Below are 22,500 nucleotides of genomic sequence, written 5' to 3'. Positions count from 1 at the left end.
ACTCTGGCACAAACATAACCCACACAACTCAAAGACTAAACACAAGCCTCATATCCAAATTCCCCTCTGCCACCACAGTCTGTCCAATAAAAAAACATCTTAATCACAAGGTCTCCTTTCCTTAAAGAGCATTATTTGAGGATGGATAAGAAAAAGGCCTTTGATCCACCTTACCAGCTGGTTAACAAATGGCAGGGAAAAGGGATGATTGTCAAATGCACAGATATATTTTAGCCATTAGTTAACAACCCATTGCAGCCGAGATTTTTCCATGTCTGCAACAGAAAATAGCCTGTTTCACATGATTTTCAGGGATTCAACCAGAATATAGACATATTTAGATATTTTATATTTAGATATTTGAGGGTCCCTCAGCTTTCTAGGAATTATTTAAGTCAATTCAAGAACTGATCACCAAATGTCTTACCTGCTGCAGCCAGAGCAGTGAAGTCTAGTAGTCTGTGCACATGTCTAGGGAGTGGGGACAGACATCAACACACTCTGGGGCTCAGGAGAGATCCTTTAACCTCTTTGCCTTGGTTTCTCCATCTGCAAAACAGGGTAAAAATGAGACCTGAGTAAATATTATAAAACATTGTAATTCAAAGTAAAATTCTGAGTTAACAGCATTAGAAACACGTAACTACTTTCTGGTTTTGTCTGTCTGCAAAATTTGGAGCATATGTGCTGTACCAATATTAGCATGTCTTCACAGTCAACATCTAGAATGAATGCTTAAATATTCATTGACTTCAAATTTCAAATTGAAGTTTGAATTGACATTCATTCTGTAGATGTAACAGCATCAACCATTAATCAGGGAACAGAAATAATACCACTCAATTTATATAATCTACATACTGTGGTCAAAATGTATATTTCTAGATATATAATCTCAAAATTTTAAAGTATTAGCTGCTTAAGTAGATCATGTGGTATRTTCCCTCCCTCTTCTAACTGGCTGATTTATGTAACTGAGCAACCAAACAAAAATTCTGAGATGTATATTCAGCTGTAACGCTCACAATTTACATTGTGTATTGAATCAAGTAAATACGTAACTCATGCAATCAGGGAACAGAAGAAATAACATGATTTAGGTAACCAGCTATGACTATAAATTTATAAATAATCTAAACAAAAAACTCCACAAATAAAGATTTTTAAAATGCATTATTCACTGAAGAGTTCTGTAAGTAACTACTGAATAAATACTTTCCACATTCACAAGAAAAGAAAAAATCAAAAATGTACCTAAGGAGTCACTGTGACTTGTTTGTTCAGATCTACCTACCCAGTTATTCTTCCCTCCCTTCCTCCCCCTTAAACTACACCTATATAAATGGAAATTCAAAGGCTATAGTTTCTAATGCATTGTCTCTGTGGATTAGTTAATTTTTAGGCAAGTTACAGGAGTATCTAATGCAAACATTTACATTTACTAAAAGGGGGGAAAAAGAAATATGGAGTTACCAAAATCATTATAGCCACTATTTGAACAGAACATTTCAGCCCTGCTGAATGCTTGCATTCTCCCAGCTCTGTCCTTTCTGGTATCTTTTCCAGCCCTTTTTTTTCAGCTGCATTCATACAGACACCACTGACCACCACAGCAGTCACTAAGTGCATTTCTTCCCTGTGATTGCTTTGTGTTGTCCCCAAATTTTACACCTGCCAAACAATGTCCTGTTTCTCTTAACTTTTTGGTTACTGTGCACATTTTAGAGAAATCCATTATGGTAAAGAACGAGAAAAGAAGGGAGGAAACACAATTTAAATGAACTTGTATCTTCTGCTGAAGTTTCAAGCAAGAAACTCAGACTCTGGAAATGCAACTCCAGATAAAGATAAAAGCTCCTGTGTGATGTCTCTGTAAACCAGAACACAACTGGCACTTTAGCAAGTTGTCCTGTCCRCTGATGGGAGCAGCATGGATGAATCTGGCCAGTCCACTTGCACTTCTCTTTCTGAAACCAGTAATAAAGTTTGAGMGGGGTTATTTTTAAAGCAGCTCTTAGAGTGTTCCAGCTCACTACTGTCAGCTTCAGATCTCAAATGCAATTTGATTTATAATTACATTTTAAAAACTAGCATTAAAATAACATTAGAGGGGTCATAATCTGAACTTTTTAATAGTTAGGCACRTAGCATACATTTAGAAATGGATCTCCAACAGGATTCATCTGGAACATATTCTGAGTGGAATTCCTTCCTTCAACCATTTCAGTGCTCTGCTGAAGCTGGTGTGCCAAGAGGCCGTGGTGGAGCCCTGTATTTCAGCTTTGTTTCAAATGTAAACGGGCTGAAACACACTGCTGAACATTTGCTAGACAAAGGCTTTTCCTGCATTATAGTCAGGCCCATGTTTGTAAACACCAGCGGGTGAGAAAGTGCTGGAGAATCTGGACTTAGGCCTCTGCAATGAAGAGACAGAGGTTGCATCCCTTGAAAAATCCAGTTGGCTCCATTGTTTCTCAAAAGCATTGTTTCTCCATTGAACCTCAAAGCAATTTTAATTTTCTTGGCCTCTGACACAGGATGATTTGAGGGCAGTGACCACCTTGAGGGGTTTCCAGAGGTCGGGTTCATGCCAGCCAAAGCACATGTGCAGTGGGAAAGCAGCATTTCCAAGCACTGCTCCTACCTGTCCTGCCAGCTGTGCAAACACTCACAGGGGCATTCAGGGAACCCTGAGCTGCACCTCCTGAACACAAGATGGGCTTCAAACAGGGCACAGGATCCTTGCAAATTTTGCCTTCTTCTCCAGGTCCAACCTTCTGATAAAACAAATTTCCCAACCTAATCAGTTCTGCACTGGTACCTAACTACAACTTCAGAGGCAAAAGGCACAAAAGGAATTCAGTTCCTGAACAGTAGTGCTGAAGCAAATGAGCTAGTAAAAAAAAAAAAAAAAAAAAGAAAAGCCTGTGCCTTAAAACCAAGTTTGAAATTTTATAGGCTTTTACTCCATAATTTGTACTTGAGCCTTCTGTTATTTTTAAACAAATCTAATTTCTTACAGCTGTGAAATTTACATTTTAAGAGTGTCTAGTGGCCATGTGCATTAATTACTTTATTGTAATATTTTAATGAGTTTGGGGTTCAACTCTGAAAGAATCCTTCTGAATCCCTGCTTCCCCACAGAGTTACACCAGAACCTGATTCAATCACAACTTCACACACCCCGATCCAAACCCTGATGGACTTGAACAATGTTTTCAGTTGTTTTATGAAGACACTAAACTTTAAAACCAGCTCCAGATTTTAGGAGTCCTCACCAAACTATCCCTTCCCTGATGCAGGAGCAGAGCTAGGCTTTGAGGACGTTTGTGTTTAGAGCTGAACTTGCTGGCTGAGCCTCATCCCAATGAAAAGAGGTAGCAAAATGCAAAATTCAGCTAAAATTTGGGCCAATCTTGTTCAAAATGACACACAATGCAAACGCTTCCATCCCAGCATATAAGACATAAAAACACATAAATTCACCATGGCAGATTGAAATGCACTTCTGGAAGATTTCTACCTTGATAAAAAAACTGAAAAGTGCTACAGTGTCCATTCTTGTGCCATGGTATTCCCTTTATGGGTTTTGGTGGTTTGTGTCATTCTAAATTATTTCTTCTTCATCTGTGAGTGTGCATAAATAGTGTTGGGAGGTAACTAAAATGAACCTGTTTTTTCAGGCAGTTTTCCATGAAGATTTAGTACCTGTCCTTGCACTGCTGCAGGTGCAAGTGCTCATCTTGGGACCGAGGCAGAAACCTCCAGACCATGGAGGATCTTTACAATTTAAACTGAAGAGATAAACATTCTTACAGAATCCAGTGCAYTTTAATTCTCTGTGAATAAGCTAAAGATGCAAATCCATAGCACAGTGAACAATGGGTTCAAGTACAAATACAGATAAATGCAGGGAAAGTGGGGCTGGCTGTGTTTAGCTGACTGTGATAACAGTAAGAGGTTCATCAGCTGTCAAGTGCCACCACACACACGCTGTGCCCACAGTCACACTTGGAAATCTGACCATTTTTGTCCCCAACTCTCACCTCTCTTGGCTAGGGCAAACGCAGAATTGCAACTTCAGTGAACTACCCAGCTTTTAAAAAAGCGTGTTTTTAAACCTCTTACAATAAGAGCAACAGTTATTATTCAGTACATGCTTTTTATCAGATTGAAGATAAACTTTATTATAACTGGTGGAGATGGTAKCAATGATTTGTGGTCTATGTGAATTCTGTAATGAGAAATGGTAATCTGTCTTGGGGCAAACAATATTGTTCTGTTTACTATGCAATTAGCAATATTAAGTCAAGATTCTATAACTGATAGCTGAAAATAGGGGTGGTAGGAAGAAACTGGAAGCACTGGGAGCTGTCACAGGACAATTATCTGAGGACTATAAATTATTTACGGTACTTTAGCCTGACATTCCCTCTCATCCTCCAAAAATYTTCCTCAGTGCTCCAGAGATATTCACTATAAAAGTATCGAGACTGTCAGCAGTTTGGGGCAAAGCCAGACTCTCTCCTTGTTGTGAWTACTGAACACGCAGTATAGAGCAGGAACTTCATTTTCAGAGAAACAGCAATAAAATAACAAAATATCCCTCAAAATAAAGTGACTTACTTTGGAATAATGAACCAACAAGCATGACAAAAAGAGATGAGATCTAACCTCTGATTCCTGGCATATTTGGTGTGAAATACAGAGTATTTCCCCTGCATTTATTCTGTTCTTTAATTTTATAGACAGTCCCACACCTTTGTGTGACCAAAACCCCGCACTTGTTGTTTACTCGTAGATCAGCCTTAAGCTACCACCATATGGAGCTGGGGACACCACAGACAGAGCAGAGCAGTCCTTAACTAATGGTCAGAGTAAATTGTCTTGGGAGTCAAGTGGGGCCACTCTCAAGTGGCKGGTTAAGAAAAGGCCTGACCTGTAATGGAGCTTCTCTGCAAAACAATACATTTTTTTACTTTACATTGTAAAGTACAGGGCCATGAGTGTGATCAGCCACAGAATTCTCACAGCCTTTTTCTGGTCAGTTCCTTAGCTATACACGTGCAGTCCAGCCCTTCTGGCTCTGGTTCTGCAGCAGGAAGAATTCTGAGATTACCTCAACAGGAACTCAGACAGAGCTACAGCACTGAGCTTTCACAGCGAACAAGAAGGACTTATAAAGTGTTAGGGTCTTCCTTGCTAAACTGATCTTCAAAAAAACCAAAAAAAAAAAAAAAAAAAAGTGTTAGGGTCTTCCTTGCTAAACTGATCTTCAAAAAAACCAAAAAAAAAAAAAAAAAAAAAAAAAAAAAAAAAAAAAAAAAAAAAAAAACCAAATTATCACATTTTTTGAAGTAGCCAATTCCATTTGTAGCTCTGTCTGTAAATGTGATGCTCCACAGAGAGCTGCGTTCCCCCAGCAGGCAGAAGCCACATGTAAGGCAGTGACACACAGAGCTCTCAATAGCGGGGTGCCACGAGGAAGTGACTCCTTCTGGCAGCCTCTCAGCCCCTTTCCTGCACCTCTTGCCCTTCAGGATCGGTGCCTTAAATTCCCTTAAATCCACCGCTGAACAACATCTGGCTGATCCGGAAGATTAGCAGCTTATTGCACCTTTGTTCTCTGCCTTCTTTTAGGATGAGCAGTGAATGACACCACAGCAGGCAGAGCCCTCCGGCACAAAAGCTGACAAAATTGTAGAAAGTTTWAAGGAATGATGTCAACACATCATTCAGAGAGTTGTGGAAAGGTATTCCTACACAGAATCCCGGTATAAATTCCAATGCTACATGGAAGGGCTCTCAAATGCACTTGACTTTCCTGAACAGTGCMAGGCAAAACCAGCATCAAATGACTGCAAGAGCAGCCTCTTTAAAACTGATAAAAGTACAAACAGTTTTAATGAAGTGTGCAGTAAATTTGAGGGTTTTCTTTGTGCAAAATAACACTGAATAGGAGTTTCACAGCAATAAAACAAACACATACTGTAAAAATAAATGGGAGGAAAAAAATGATAGGAGTATAAAACTTCATGTTCCTGTACATAACATACCAGTAAGTGGTGGAAGTTGTGCTCAAAAATTTCTACTTTTWAAAAATCTACTGTTTTGAGAGCAAAAAAAGGCTCAATAATTGGTATTTACAGTGGTCATTTATAGGGATTAGTATCTTTTTTCTGAGGAAGTCCTGGGTCAGGTCATTGTTCATTGCTATTGTTCAAAATTTATTCCCAGATTTAGAACTTCTTTTACACTAATAAACAGGTATAATAATTTTCTCCAGAAAACTTTTTTTTTCCTTTCAGTAATTAGCCTACTTAAATGTTTTAATGGAACTACTGACATACAATTGCAAAAAAGGTCCTCTAACCATAATATAAAGTGAGAGATGTGATTCCTAAAAACTTTTGCATGAAGGTGGTCTAGGCTTTACAGAACCAGATAACTCTAAAACTATCTTTAAAGGTCATAAATCAGGTACTCTCTTAAATGTAATTCAATCACTCACCGTTATAGGACCTTGATTCTATTAGTTGTCCTATGCATTTTACAAAACAGGACTCCATTAACATTATTCACTTATAGCTTCCCTCTATAAGTGGATATTCTGCTCAACAGGCTTTAAATAGATTTTTTTTTTCCCCCTGAAATTGCTATTAAGCATACTTTTACTCAAAGGGCAAAGTAGGCATAGGATTATGCTTGTACTTCATGCAAAGGATACATTTTCAGCAATCAGAACCACATTCCTATGAAGTAAAAATACTCTATATAAGCCGATTGTTTCTATCCCTCCTAACCTTGCTCAATAAGGACTCTATTCTGATCTTTTGAGTTAMACTCAAGTTTTCCAATTTGGCTGAATAAAGGTATCTTGTTGGGCAGCTTCATGAGCRTATTCTGTGTCTTGAATTCTGACCTTGGCATGTTCAAGGTGGATCTCAATTATAAGATGCTGCTCTCAGAGGGGAAAAAATGCTTTAATTAAAAAAAAAAAAAAATCAGATTTTTTTTTACTTTTTTCAGTTAAAGAATGCTTTATAGAAGTCCTGCTTTTGCACACCTGCRTTTAGAGAAATGCTAAAATTACAAACTTTGATAAAGTGACCACAACACATATCTAGCCACAAGATTTTCAGAGAAATTTACTGAACCTGTCATTTCATTTCAGCCCCAGAAACATCTACAGTAGATCATTCACCTCTGATTTCACGTTGATTTTGCTGTGGGTGATTACATGGCCTCAGCTCTCACAGTTTAGGTGACTATTGTGWACACTCAGAGGAGAGCTGTGCTGGGCCAAACCACAGATCCCACAGCCATCTCAAAGGATTTCAGCCACCCCACAACGTCGAGCCACAAGCTGCAATGATCTGCACACCAACTCTGGTCCATTGAGGTGCTGGAGCTGCAACAGCACAATCTGTACATAAAATATGCATTTGCTGAGAGCCAAATCCCCTTTCAGCTGGTTACCACACTCTGTKYTYMTGYTTTGCTGCTTAAAGCAGGACACATGGCAGAAATCCTGCACTGCTCTTCTCACTGGCCACACCAATCCCAGATAATCAAGTCAGGGCAGACACTCTTTTCTCAGAGGAAAGGGTTGAATTTCATCTGACCACTGAGCTTCAGCTTGCACTTGAGGTTCTAATTTTCTTCTGGTCTTAGCCCATTTCTGCYTTGCTCTGGCACACACTGCCCTASTAAGTACATTTATTACCTCAGTAATTCCTCTGAGGGCTGTCTTACTTTCACTTTATATCTGGACTCACATAAGCATCTCCCCATTTTACAAGGAAACATTTATTGGCCTGTGATAGGAGCTTCCTGTTCCATCCTGTGAATCCCATAGCCTGTTACTCCTCCAAAGCAGGCTAACAAGCTGCACACCCTGGGCAGCTCTCACTCGTGGTGTTTGAGCTCTGGCCATGCAGCACAGACACRGAGAAGGCATCTGGAGGGGATGACCAGGCATTCCAGGAGATTTTCCTGGCCAGTATGCAAACTTTTGCTCAGCAGACCACACACAGATTCAGTATGGGGCCCTTACATGGTGGCACCACTCACCAGACAGTGGCACTGGGTGACCTGGCCATTTCTAGGGTGCCCCATTCATGCTCCTCACCCGTGCCCTTGGGACCAGGGCGGAAAAGAACAGTGAAAGTCTCCTTCACACAAGGATTCCTCAACTCTGAGRTTGATCTTATTACTTTGGGACACTTGAACAGTAGAGGGTAAGCCTATTATATCATAAAAACAGGGATTTCTGCTGTAATTCTTCCAGTTCACAGCTAATTATCTTACTTGAGAGCTGTTCATGGGTTTTTTCTTCAGGTAGTTGTGGATCATCTCTGCATATTCCTGTTTCTACAGGTCCACCCTGAAAAAATCCATACTGCTGCAACTCTTTGGTAAAGCTTGTCCTGTCCAAAAACTGCCCACTGTTACASAGGAAACTTTGGCTATGAACCCCCCACCCACAGCACAGACATATCATCAGAGGAGGTAAAAAAGTATAATTGCTAGAAAATAAAATTACATGGATTTGCCCCAGCTGTAGGTCCAGACCCACCCTAGGGACAAGAAAAAGATTTCAGTGCACAGTCTATTTTGCTAGAAACCATGTGAAGTCTCTCATCCACATCAGTCTGCTATTTTTTTACTTCTATGGAAGCAGACAACATTCGTACTCAGCTGCTCGCTTATAAATAAAAACCATTTTTACATGGGTGGATTGGAGTGGCCTTTTTCTTTCCCCCTCTTTCGGTTCCCATTATTTTATATACTACACACATGTTCTGTCAGCAGAGCTCACTTTGTTATCTGAAACATCTGTGGTACCCTGCTGTGGAGAAGGCCAACACTGCTGCTGCTGTTGCTGCCTGTCTTTATCAGCCACTGCTCCGCTGATGTCGTGTTCTGACGGCTCCGGGGCTGCATGGCACAACTGTGGGGTTCTGAGAACTGCCAGAAAGGTCCTGTGGGTTCACAATAGGGCACTCACCAGATATGGGAGGGCATGAGACTGAGATTGCAAGGGGTAGTTCATGCAAATACCAGTGTTTGTGTTTCTAAAGAAATCTCAGTGAGTTTATCYGCAATGCCATTGCAAGAAGGTGCATCCTCATTGGAAGGAAAGGAASTCCCACCTGAGGCTCTCATGAGGTCTGGCTGTTAAACAGCTGTAATATCTCCTTTTTTTTGGCCAGGTGAAAAGTTACCCAAATTGATCTCTTTTAGCTTCATTTTCAGGTGTTTTTCACAGTTATAGTCCTGACATACCACCCAGTCCCATGAAACTCCTGGGAACTTCTGTTACTGCCAAGATTATCATGTAAGGGACACGAGTATGGATTTCCTGTGGAGTCAGGACAAGTTTTAAAAGATCAATTTAGAGATGAAAAGTATGTATATTTTCCTTAAATAACATATTTATAGATAAGATATTCAGGTCACCTGATAGGAAATGAAGCTATTTCTATGTATTTTATACGTGCACTTTCAGCAAGCAATAGCACTTCAGTAAAATCAGCTTAACCATTTCCTCTCTGAAAAACCAAAACCCTCTTATCTTCATATGGATTTCTTATGCAACAGATGAGGGGAATATACATCCCATAAAAGAATTTGAGAGATGATTGTTAAACCACAAAACTTAACACGAACATTTAGGGGAAGATGCACGAACGACTCAYGAAAACACTCACATGGACCAGATTTCCAGCTGATGGCATTCCTTCTGTTGGGTCTGCTGTTTTAAGAAACTGCTCTCCAATACACAGGTAAGACAACAGGGAGTTAAAGACACTTCCTTTCCRTTTTTAAAAAATGTATTTATCAATGTCATAAAAACCTGAGCTGAATTCTGGCTCCCATAGGTAAACTCAAACTGCCTTTTCTGTAGATTTTCCAGATCTCTCAAGGGCTGGGAGCCTGATACAGAGAATAATTACGGTATGGAAATGTCACATGGCTGATGTCACAGATCTTTTACATGCAAGTCAGTGTGCATATGTGGCCAATTCAAGATTCCAGATTGAAGACTGATGTGGAGATAATTATAAATTAAAATAAAACACAGCCTTTGAAAAAACACCCTGTTTTCTTTACAAAATAATTGATCGCCTAACCCCAGTAGGAAGGTTCAAAAGTTACTATATAACAAAATGTTAGCAGTAAGAAGGCTTGCTATGTGTTTCAGARTCAAGACCAAGAATAGAGAATCAAGAAAATAAATGCCACAAAGCTATCTTTCCCTTCCTCAATCCCCTTTTGCTTGGAGGATTACTTATTTTCAATTTGTTTATATTACACGGCTTTAGTACCCCCAAAACAGCCAAACAGTGCAGAAACTGGAAGGATATTTCCATATATAAAATCTGAACCTCATTTCCTACACCCTGAAAATAACTGAGAGGTGATAGCACTGGCCTCCAAAATAATTTTCAGATTCCCCACTARCAACTTGGCGTTCAGCAGAACAAGCTTCAGAACTGCTCCCTGGTCAATGCATCGTGTTCCACCAGAGCAGGAACTCATCACAGAGCCACAGGTTGTTCCCCCTGGTCCAAGTACATCCTCAGAGAGAAAAACCCCTCAGAGGGATGGRATACCATTGCTACTGCTGCCACTTGCCCAGGATTGTCTTAGAAAAGGCTTTTCAAGCCCTCTGGAAAAGAGGGAAATCACAGATGTTTTCCACTATGAGAAGAGTACAAAGCACCTGAGCAACAGCAAGGATCTGATGTTAAACTTACAAGATACTTCTCATTTGAGGGAAYGTGAAAGGAAGGAATAAAATTAATGCATATGCATAAACAAGTCCAAAACTTGGAAGATGAACTGAAAAGTCAATTAACTTTATAAATTTAAAAACTGCAAACAGATTCAAGCAGGACAGTTTTTGGTCTGTCCAGATCCTTCTGCAGGACATATGTACAAGATGGAAAAAACTATACATAAAGAAATATGCTAGCTTGAAGTWAAGATATTTATGGTTGTGGGGAAAAGAAAAAAATTAGTGCAGTGCTGTGTTGGGATTATAGTAATTTCTATTTTACCCTTTGTGTATGTCACCGTCTATTGTTACACAGCTTTTTAACATTCATCTGAATATTTCATCCACACAAAAATTAGTCCCAGAATCTTTTTYCTGAATAATGTTTGGTGGTCATTGCTTCCCAACTGCAAACAATCCTTTATTGCTATTGAGTGCTACAGTCAGTCTTGCTTCACGCTGGAGGTTAGAATCTGATCCTAARTCCATTAAATCACAGCGTCCTTTTAAAGTTTAATCTTGAGAGGATTTGAGTTATAAACAAAGGACRCTATACATGGGGAAAGAAACAACAGAAAACTATGAACTTATGACATTAACGCAACCTCAAGTTCAAATTTTGTGTGTGATTTAGCAAGAAAGTTCTGAGCTTTCAGCAGCAGCGCATATGCCCTGGCATGTGGGCAAAGCTAAAGTGAGCATTGATGCTCACATCCAAAACACACATATGGATCCCATTTTACTATAGACGTGATTCTTCATGTGCAAAACATGTGTCTGASTGGTTTTCTTTGGCTTTTTAAGATGTGTTTCTTTTTCTCTGGTGGGGGCGGGGAGCAAAGAAGTAAATAAATAATTTTGGTGGTCCCTGAATGTACATTATCTATGAAGAGAACAGCCTGGGATTCAAGGGCAGGTAAAAAGCCTGGATTTCAGCTAAAAGTATCAATTTCAGCAAACAACCAAGTGCCGACAGAGAGAAACTTAGTCCACCCTACAGCTTCTGCAACACACTAATCTATCCCACTCTGCAATTGCTAGATAGGAGAGGGAAAAAGGGCTCCAGATGCTAATAACTTGGAAGTGGTAATTAGAGGAGTCCGCATTACTGCTGCGAGACTCCCAYCTTCCCTTGATTACTGGAAAGAAAATTTTGTCCAGTGGGTCTCCTTCTCACTTCTAAAACAAGCAGCACTTCTGTGTTCCTAAGCTCCATCTCTGTCCCACTAAACACATCAACAGGAACTTGATTGGGCCTGRAAAACTTCCTGTACTTTTCTTAGCATTTTTTTTCTCTATTTCCCATAGAAAATGTAGAAAAATATCCACGAGGTTATAAGGGGACCTAACAGAGAAKTATCACAAGCCCTAGCTTTTAGCTATACAAGATGAAAATTTCCTCCTRCAGCCCAAGACTGAGTGTGACAGAGAACAAGAGTCTGCTTGCCTTGCTTTAAAGGGTAACAAATATCTTTAAAGGCTCGTTGAGCATTTATAATCTCTAGGATCAYGGAGACAAAGTAAGTCTGGAAAGGGTCTGAACATCGCATGAGAAAGTAAAAGGAAAAATACACTTATCACAAAGAGGGAATGCATTTGTATTATTATATTGAAATAGCACAAGGCTACAATGACAGGCTATAAATTTTTCTCTTGGACTGTAACCAATATTTTCCATTTCAAGTAACAACACTGTAAGAAAGAGCGACTCAGAATTAATAGGAATTACGGACATAAATTGGTAGGTACTTAGGTGAAAAAGAACCTGAAATTCAGCTGTTGTTAAAGGAGAAAAGGTTAACTAGCCCTYTGAGCAACCCTTGGACCCATTTGTATGCTGACAAAGTGACCAGAAAGGTATGCTTTGATTTTACCAATGATGCCCATCTTTACAGCTCTCAGATTCATTGCCAAGAATGCTACTGTAAATTTTTGACAGTGAAAAGCATCTTGTTTTTATGCCTGAAATTTAACATTAAACATAACACTAAACCTGACCTATGATACCAAATAATAATAGTAGTGATAGTAACAATGCGGTTCTGCAGTGATGAGAATTGAGTCACAGAAATTTCTCCCTTCTATTTTTTTCTGATTTGATATGTCATTTAATTAAACAACCATGAATTATTGAACGTTAATAATTTTAAATCAGTGATGTGCCTTAAGATAGACACTTACAGACTATTAGTATTTTTCTTAACCATTTTGTGACTATTGAAACGGTGGCTGCTTAGTTTAAAAAAAATATAAAAAACCAACCAACCAASCAAGCAAACCAGRACTGAGCTGCAAGGAGCCTGTTAGCCAAAGCTAATGTGCATTAGCAAAGCTGGGTCCAGAAGATGAACAATTTCTTCTCCGTTTTAAGACTCAATCCTACATTGGGTTTGGTWCATGTCAATCCACATGATTTTCTAACAGGTCTATCAATCCTTAGGAGAGAAGTCCAAAAACTGAAACCAAAGCGGACAAGTCGTCTGGTTTTTTTCCCCCTAGCCAGTCTTCTAAAAAGAGAAGGACTGCAAATCTTGTAAAAAMCCAAAATCAATGCAAAGTGTTTTAGCACAGGTGTTCCTGTTATTGTGCTCCATTTGGAAAGCCCCCACATTCAGCACACCTTCAATTCGCACACCCAGCTGCGGGAGGTGGTGGGCTATTGTTAGTTTACAGATTTGCAATAAAAACCATGAAGTAATATTGGCAAGCTCGGGAGCTTTTTTTCTTCCCCCCCTTATGATGTCTCCCTGCATCTATTTATCTAGTTCTCCTTGCTTTGTTTCTGCTTTTATATTCAGCATATTCAAAAAAGGGTCAGGAGAGGTTTTAAAGATGTAATGCCACGCTCAAGCCTTTTGAACACTAAGAGAAAACCTCAAAAGGTTCACGCATAAAGGAACAAAGATATAAGGATAGCTTTGAACCTGAGGGGCTCTCTCACTGCAAGCAAGTGCATTGCCAGCATGTCACAGGTGTACACCACATGAGCAAGTGAAAAAATAAAATGCCTTTGTGAAGGGGTGTGATGCTGACGGGTCCGAGTCCAGAATGCATTAATCCCAGGGTGAGCGCGTGCATCTGTCAGATATTTATGTAGTTCCTACCAGTAGTTTGTACAGATATCTAAGCAGGTGAACGTCAACAGCTTTGAAACCATATGGTAAAGGGAGGCTGGGAGAGGGTAGGGGAAGGCCACCAGGCACTGCAGGAGTGACAGGGAGGGCAGGCACCCACTGCCTGAACATGGCCCCAGGCACACCCGGCCCCAGCGCCGGGCTCCTCGGGTGAGCAACTGGGGCTTCCTCTCAATCTCCCCATCCTTCAATGGGACATACTAAATGTGACCCCACAATGACAATTTTCTTTCTTTTTTTTTTTTTTTTTTTTTTTTTTTTGGGAGGGGGATGCAGGGAGTAGATTTTTTTTTTTTTAGAATGGATTCCAAAGGTTTGTTCTGGACAGTTGCATTAAAATAATTTTTAGATGCTGACTTTCAGTCAAGATATCCATGTCCTGGTGGCTACAGGAACACACTACAGCAGAGAACCAAGTGCTATTTCTTTGTCTAGTTCAGAAATTGTTCTATTCCTGTTTTTATAAATGATCTCTGAGACACTCAGGCTTTGGAATGACATGCATCAGAATCTGAGTCATCCCATTTCCCAGGACAGTCTCCTGACCACCAAACTCTACTCCGGTAGGTACATATAAAGACAGTTGAATCAAATGCATTTTCAGAAAGAAAAAAATCAGTTTTATGAAAAACAATGCACTTCTGAACACTGACATTTTGTCCATAATGTTTACTCTCTCTACTAAATATCCTCAGCAAGGAACAGTAAGGATTCATTCATCTTTGAACAAATTTATAAAACATGCTGAGAGGTCTCTGGATGAAATGTGTGATTTTTTTTTATTATTAACATAGAATACTAGAATCCAAAAATTGTCAGTTTATATACCACTCTAACCTAGACCACTCAGTTACTCCTACCATACATGACCTTTAGGAAATTAAAGGAAAACTGTTTTAATAATAAATATGAAGCTTTTAAAGGAGGTCTGTTTGAAAAWTTTTCCTTCAAATTAAAATTTTCTGTAAAACGGAGAAAACAAATCTCTCAAATCCCCTCCACTTCCAACAGCCTAGCAACCACCTTGAACCCTCCATGGTTCAAGTTTCTCTCAAAGGTAAAGGAATCAAAAACTAGCTTGGGAGTCCTCTAGGACACTATTGCTGGAGGAGTAATTCCACCTTTGAAAATCTTGGTGTGACGAAGTGAATTCATCAAGAGTTGCAATTTCATTTTGTCCTCGATGGTCCATAGTGACACACAGAGTGCTGGAGAAATGTGCCTTCCTCACCCTTCTGAAGTGCTACAGCTTCATGAGGACCTTGCAGGGAGGATCCACGCACAGGGCATGGGGCTGGGAGCTCAGCATTGCCCAAACTCTGCCCCCAAACATTCCCAGTCCTCAGTAAATCCCATGAATCTCAACAGCTCCGCTGAGACTGTTGCTAAGTGCTTCTGAAAATATCTAATCACACCTCCCATCCTCTTGTATACCTACCCTTCACAATATCAGAACACACACTCTGTAGTAGCCCTTTTCAATTTATTTCCCACGTACTTCCCTTYCCAAGAAGATATTGTTCATTCCTCCTCCTTCTCTGTGCAATTAACTTGTTCCAGCCCTTRGAAATGAAACATTCACCCCTGATTTTGCCCCAACCCTCAACAACCTCTTGCAAGGGTCTTCTCGCAGCTCCCCACCCCATGGAGAGGGGAAAACACACTGTAATTGCTGTGCTCAGCACTGMGAGGAATAACCAACTTGTCTTTGATTGCTTTGCTGTGATGAAGCACGGGGATAAAGGGGCTGTCCAAAGCTCATGGTTTATCAGAGACCCACCACCTTTGTGGCTGGAGGCCCCTTGGAGAGGCCTGCAGGACCTGCCATTCCAGCCCCTGGTCTAGAGAGGGCAAATCCAGATCTGGTGTCACTCCACGGAAAGGACAACATCACAAATGGCATCTCTTCACTGCGTTGTGGAAAATATTAATTGAGATTTTTAATTTGGGGAGCTGGGCGCTGCATGGCATCTGTAAAATATGCCCCAAACGTTCTCAGGACTGCGGCTCAAAGGGTTTGATTAAAATTGAGTAAAATCAGTATCTCATCCTTCTGTTTAAAAAATGAGAATTCATTTATTCRGTTTAATTCAAAGATTTATATATGATTAAAATTACTATAAGATGTCTAGCTTTTCTGCAATAAACTGCAATGGCCRTCAAAATATTGATAGTCATTGGTAAATTACTTCTGGTGTTTAATCAATGTTATTTTTTTATCATCCAATTTTTTCTTCAAGTCAGCTTCTAACACTAAACTACATTTCATCAAGGTTGGTAAAATGTTTAGAAAGGAACAGATGTCAGAATATGGGGATTGCCAATAACACTGATGGAAGCCAGTAATTTCTTTCCTGTCCAAAGGCAAAAGAATGAAGAATAATCTAGACTGTATACAATAATACAAGATTTACTACAACATTAATGGCTATAAAAAGTAAAAGTATACAAAAGCTATCTCCATTTTTTTCAAGCCATCACTAAGGGCAGTGTTTTTCAATTTGAGACAATTTTTACAGGAAAATGAAAGGTCTGTGTATTCTTAAACCTTTAAATATCCATGAAATACAGATGAAGATGCAGGCTAGCGTTAGTTGCTTCCAAATATACTTGTATATTAGTCTATTGTGCAAGTTAATAATTTTGCCAAATCTCAAAAACTGTGGATGCAATCTTTCCTTTAAGAAAGCGGCTCAGCTTGTTATTTACAGATTGTAACATTTACATAAGAGTTTGGTTTAACAAGAGATATAAATATAGATAAAACCCTTAGGACTTCATTCTTTAAACTGCCCTCTAAAAATCTGCCCTACAATTTGCACACTGAATTTTGTGCAGACTATTCTTGGAAGCCTTTTGTGAATTAGGGAGAACTGACTCGAAACAGGGGCTGGTTAATCACAATTTTGCAAATTGTACGTAGCAATCATCCTCACATTGTGAAATTCAGATCTATAAAATGCTGATGTTTTAAAGCTGAAAGATAAATAAGCTAAGCAGGAGTACTTTGCTAAGAAAAAAAAAATGAGTATAAGACCCTTTGCAAAGAAATCCTAAAAAAATAATAATTAGAATAAGAGAACTAGCATCATGAATAAAGTGCATCTCCATTCCAGACCTCAGCTGTAAGCCCACCCTGGAAAAAATGCTACCAGCTGACTGTTCCTGCCCCAGTCTCATGTCAACACTCACCTGGACGTACCAGACAAACTCCTGCACTTACAGGAATAAACCTGAGGGGGGTTTGCTATTTTAGAAGGTCCTGTGTGTTCATCCACCACCTGGAGAAGCCCACCAGAGGAGGAAGGGCTGTGAAACTTCGCCCTGCCACGTGTCCATCGCTGTCTGTCACTGTGCCCCCAGCCAGAGCTGCTCTGATTCTGCACCACCACTGTCACTGGAGCATCAGCCACATGGACACCACGCCTTGTGATGCATGCTGAATGCAAGCACTTGACAATAATAGCTGGMAACTAAATAGTTGGAGGGAGAAGGAGTAGAATTTGTGTGGAAAAGACGATGCCTCGAAGAAGACATTTTTTTGTTCTACTTTAAGCTGCAGCTAACATAATTTCATCAGCAGCTGACTCAAAATTCTATTTTTCCACATAGGTTTTGCAATACCTAACATTTAGTATAAATGAAGGTCTCTTTCTATTTATTTTCCCTTATCTGTTACAGGAGGACCTTGACAAACTGCCTGTTTTGAGAGTACAAGGGTATGCTGAAATTCATGCAAAATATTTTCTGTTACCCATACCATTGTAAAGACAAGAACTTTCCATTGGGGTTCAGCGTGTGTTGGTCACCTTCCTGCCATTCCAAGCCCCTTCACTATGGACACAATCACAAACACTGGAAACTCTGTTTTCCTGATGTTGATCCTCCCCAAAGGTCAGGTTTCTTACCTCAAACATTCCAGCAGTTGCTTAGACTGCAGTTCAGGAATTTTGTGTAACATTACTTCTAGAAAGCAAATATTTATGTTAGTAAATACCATTAAAGTATTAACTATTACACAGGTATTCTTATTAGCAAACTGCTAAATAGGAGGAAAAGAATTTTAAACTAAATTGATGGAAACACACTATATTTGTGTATTAAACAAACTTAACCATCTTACTTGACCATGTTAAGTGTTTTGCCAAACATTAAGTCCAGCTATTTACTATTTTTATGTGATTTAATGTTTTTAGAATTATTACAGATTCGGAATTCATGTCTTTGCTACAGAGAGCAGCCAGATGCAGAAGGCTCTACAACAAACAGAACAAATCAGCATTACCAGGATTGCAAAAAAAAAAAAAAAAAAAAAAAAAAAAAAAAAAAAAAGGGGGAAAAAGGAAAACAAAGGACACACAGGAACCTTGTAGGGGGATGAAATAAGGAAATTCCTCTTGAATGGGAGAGGCCTACATTCATGCCTAGCTCTGAAAAGGTAGATCAGGGATTTAGCTTCACACATGGCAAGTGAATATCCTGAGTATYGGGCTCGCTTAGTCTGGCAGAGCACATCCACTCACCCACTCCTGCCAGAGCTCCCCTTTTGTTGTCCTTTTCCTTTYTTTAATTGGAGCAAGCATTTAATCTGCAACTTCATCACTGCATGTGAATGTCGAGAGGAAAGGAGTTCAGGAATCTCAAAGTAGATGTTATTTATTCAAACAGAACAGCTTGAGAAATTTTGGCTAATGAAACAAAACTTTTCAATATGTGGAATTTGTAAAGGATGAAAACTCTCTCCTCCTTTTAGTTCCATCGCAGATTGGAACCAAGATCTACAGAGGTGGAGCTGAGCTCCTTCCTTTGTTTCCTCTGCTTCTTGCTTTGGAGGCCAAGACTATGTCAGGAGAAAAAGCTTCCATTTTATTTATTAACTCAGAATTGGCATGTCAATTTGAAAAAATATAAAATTGAAAAACCTAGGAGATTATGTCTTTTGGGATAAGAGAACATGGGACACTCAAAGTGGACAAGGCCTGTAAGTGGGAAGGAGTCTTTCAGGGACAGGATCTAGATTACAAAAAGTTCCCATAAAAACTTGGGAAGATTCTTGTTTGCTGTTTTGAAGACAACCTGCCYGTGAGTCCAGATGTACTCATTCAGACTTTCAAACTCACATTTCAATGTGCTCTGAGTTTAAATGTAAGATGGTAAATGAGCCATTCATCACACACAAAATCATCTTAAATATCACCTGAGCCATTTCACTCACTTGAGAAATGCTGGCAGCACTGAACTTGAAAATACTGTATATTTCAGAGGTAAAATGCCCAAGACTGAATTTTTTAATTTAACATAATGAAGCCAAAAAAGTGATTTATTCCTTGTTTGTTACATCCAGTTATGCTGATAATTAGGCAAATGCTTTGCTTCTGTGTTTTTGCTACCTTCCTGAGTATTTCTGCTGGAGGATTTTATTCTTGCTGCAGCCCAGCTTTTATTCATGAACYGAGAGCATTGCATTTTCTATTTGTTATTGTGTTTCAGGCAAAGATGTTTCAGAAACATCATTTTARTACAGATTCAAAATTCTCAGCACTTAAAAAATATATTTATGTGTTTAAGAGTCCACAGAAGACTCCAGCACCAGGTGATTCASAGCCCCCAAACAGTGGGATTTTGAGGAGCAGCCAGCTCAGGTAGGRCACAGGGCAGGTACTGTCACTGCAGCCAGCACTGTTTGAGCCTGTATTGACACAGACTTTTGGATGTTTACTGTCTGCATCCAACTCCTTCCCTCCCTGAAACGCTGCACAAATCCAAAACCAGCTCATGACATGTCACAGACATGAGACAGAGACATCAAACTCTGACATCAAATTCTGACAGAGACATCAAACTCTGAGCACTGCTCTGCTGCTGGGGAAGATGAGACCTCGTGGCTYTAACAAATCACACCAATCACTGGAYATCCCTTCACAYGAGTCCAGAGGTTTTCAGGGCAACATGAGACAGAACCTGCTGGAGAAAGCTGCAGGCAGTTGCTTAGGAGCAGAGTAGAATGCTGCTTTACAGGCCACTATAATTTTATTTTTATTGCTACTACTACTTAACAGGAGTACTTTGGAATTTAAGTAAAGTTGTCTGCTCAAAGCCAAACTCTTGCCAGATGCTGCTGCTCACAGTCCAATCCAAGAACAGCAGAACTTCCTGATGCTGCCTCTGAAAGTGAAGGGATAAAGGCCTTGGATCTATGAACCAGAGAGACTCAACAGATACTACAAACTAAAGAAAAAAATACTCAAATCCTTTAAAAAAATAGGAAAGAAAAGAAAATAAAAGAAATTAGTCTACAAATCAGCACTGGGGTATTTTAAAAGATCCCATAACTCCCATAAGCAAAATAACTTGAAAATGTGTCTCTGGAGACAGTTTTAAGTATTTTTTGGTGGCATCCACCCAGGTAAGAGATCCTATCCTTAGAGTTTTGGAACACTATGAGAAGATCCAGAGCAATTATCATTATCAAGCCATTTAGAGAAGTTAAAGGAAAGCAACAATACCACCTTCTCACAAGCCAATGAATATCACATAATACATGACCATGAGTTTCAGATTTTAAAAAGATTAAACACCTTAAAATAATATATATACACATTATACATACAATATAGGGAAGTGGAAGGAAGGAAAGAACCCAAATCTGATTTCTCCACTGAGCTTCTCTTGAACCTGTGTCTGTGCTCACTGCACTTGTACATTTGAAGTGATCTGCCTTGGATTAGCATGGAGCTGCTCTACAGCTGCAGCTGTGCCTGCTAACTTGGGTCATTTBAAGCTTATTTTAAATAACTTCCCCTGTTCAATATTTTTAAGAATTTCAAATCTAAAATCTCTGCAGTTAGAAGTAGACAACACAAAATGYGGTCTGCATAAGAAAATTTGAAGAGACACTCACAATTTACTTAGCTCCTGTTAGGAGAAKGAGAAAGATGCACATTGCTTCCATTATCTGTCCTTAAGTGTTTTTTGTCAAATTTTGACTCTGCCACCATTCTTCAGTGACAGACATCGGGTATGACACTTTTTGACACAATGTCAATAGTGACATCAGTAATATTTGACACAAGGCACATTGGGGTTATTTGACACAGACAATTGGATAGCTCAGGGCACTGGAGATCCAGTGCATAAAGAGTTATACCTCCAAGTCACCAGTGAAAATCTAGCCCAGTGTTTTCTAGCTGCTACCAAATGATGGCTCCTCTGAGTCTTACACAGGAGGAGTTTGGGTATACTGAACAGATGTCCAGAAAACAAAATTCCACACAATAAATTACATTAATCTGTGCCCTATGTTGAAACACCATGAAATGAATAGTCAGTGACAAAGCTATTCTTCTACTGCTATCTGTAATTCCTTTAAAAAATGGTTGAATCCCAAAGGAGACATGGGAGGATCAAATGAGTCAGAGAGCACTACAGCTCCAGTCTCCTGAATAAGATTTCTGTCTCAACAGCTTTCAGTCCCGTGGCTTTCATTAACAGTTAAATACACTTAGGGGAAAATACAAACGTGAAATGTTACTTTCAATGATGTGTTTTCCAAATATTTCACAATTGGCTAATACACAGGACTTACAAATGCTGAACAGAAGCAAAATGAATTACATATATGATCACTCTAGAATTTCCTAGAGTGCCTCAGTCCTGATTAAACAAGCACTTCTACCTACATCCAATACAGCACTCATCTAACACTGGAGCCTTGCAATATCTGTGATGTGTCTGGCTGAGCTCCCAAATCCTGCATTCAGCCTGAGGTCCATTACTCAAACCCTAGAAGCTCTGGACGTGAGCAGAAAGAGGTTTTAGTCCTGGGGACACAGGGAACCACCTGGACTGACAAGGACAGTCACCTGCATGAGGTATCCTGGTGCTTGGAGAATTCCTCATCACTAAGCATTGCTCCCAAAGATTTGGAAATCTACGTTCCATTGGGTCTTTGTAGAGTGTATGAATCCTCTTTTGAAGCASATGTTTTACATTTTATTTTTTTTTAATTTACTTTTTAAATTTTGTAAAAGTATAAGTACAATATATATTTTACTGAAACAAAAAGGGTTTCTGTAGCAAAATGTTGGGCTGAGYCACTGAGGAAGTTCACAATACACCACTCTCAGATAGGATGATAAACTTGAGTGTAACTCTCAGAAGCCATGCCCCAAGGCACTGCCACCACTCTCAGAGTCAGAAGGGCCACATTTTCACACACAGCCATAAACATCTGCTCTTTTCCCAGCCTCTGTCCCACAATGCCGGACCAAGSAGTCCATTGATGATCCACAATTCTCACCAGTTTTGATGTTCAAAATTCCCCCTCTACAGAGCACAAAAATGGCTGAACAGTAATACAGCCCCTTTCTCTCACATTATTTACAACAGCAAGTATGTGATCAAGTCTCATTTTGCCAAAAGCTTCACATCACGAGATATATCACATTCTTCTTGGTCCAGATTTCTGGAGAAGCATTGCTCTAGGCACTGTCTGATAACACAGCTCTGCTCATTTATCTTTATCCAAAAAGCACCACCCATTTCTCAGTGGTGGGGCAGCTCACACTGATTAGTGGACACCTG

The 22,500-nt window shown here is 39.6% G+C and overlaps 1 protein-coding gene across 3 annotated transcripts in view; it reads right to left on the bottom strand.

The window, feature by feature from the left end:
- The window catches only part of ZNF536 (zinc finger protein 536), a 337,374-nt gene that overhangs the window by 236,905 nt on the left and 77,969 nt on the right, over window positions 1-22,500 (bottom strand). For all 3 annotated transcript variants that reach the window (XM_057373165.1, XM_057373166.1, XM_057373167.1), the window contains exon 4: window positions 428-549. The gene's annotated coding sequence lies outside the window, so the exon portion shown is untranslated. The remainder of the gene's footprint in view (window positions 1-427; window positions 550-22,500) is intronic.

Source organism: Malurus melanocephalus, unplaced genomic scaffold, assembly GCF_030028575.1.
Source record: "Malurus melanocephalus ecotype Western Australia unplaced genomic scaffold, MMel_1.1 scaffold_188, whole genome shotgun sequence".
Taxonomy (NCBI): Eukaryota; Metazoa; Chordata; class Aves; order Passeriformes; family Maluridae; genus Malurus; species Malurus melanocephalus.
This window is presented reverse-complemented; position numbering and strand designations above follow the sequence as displayed.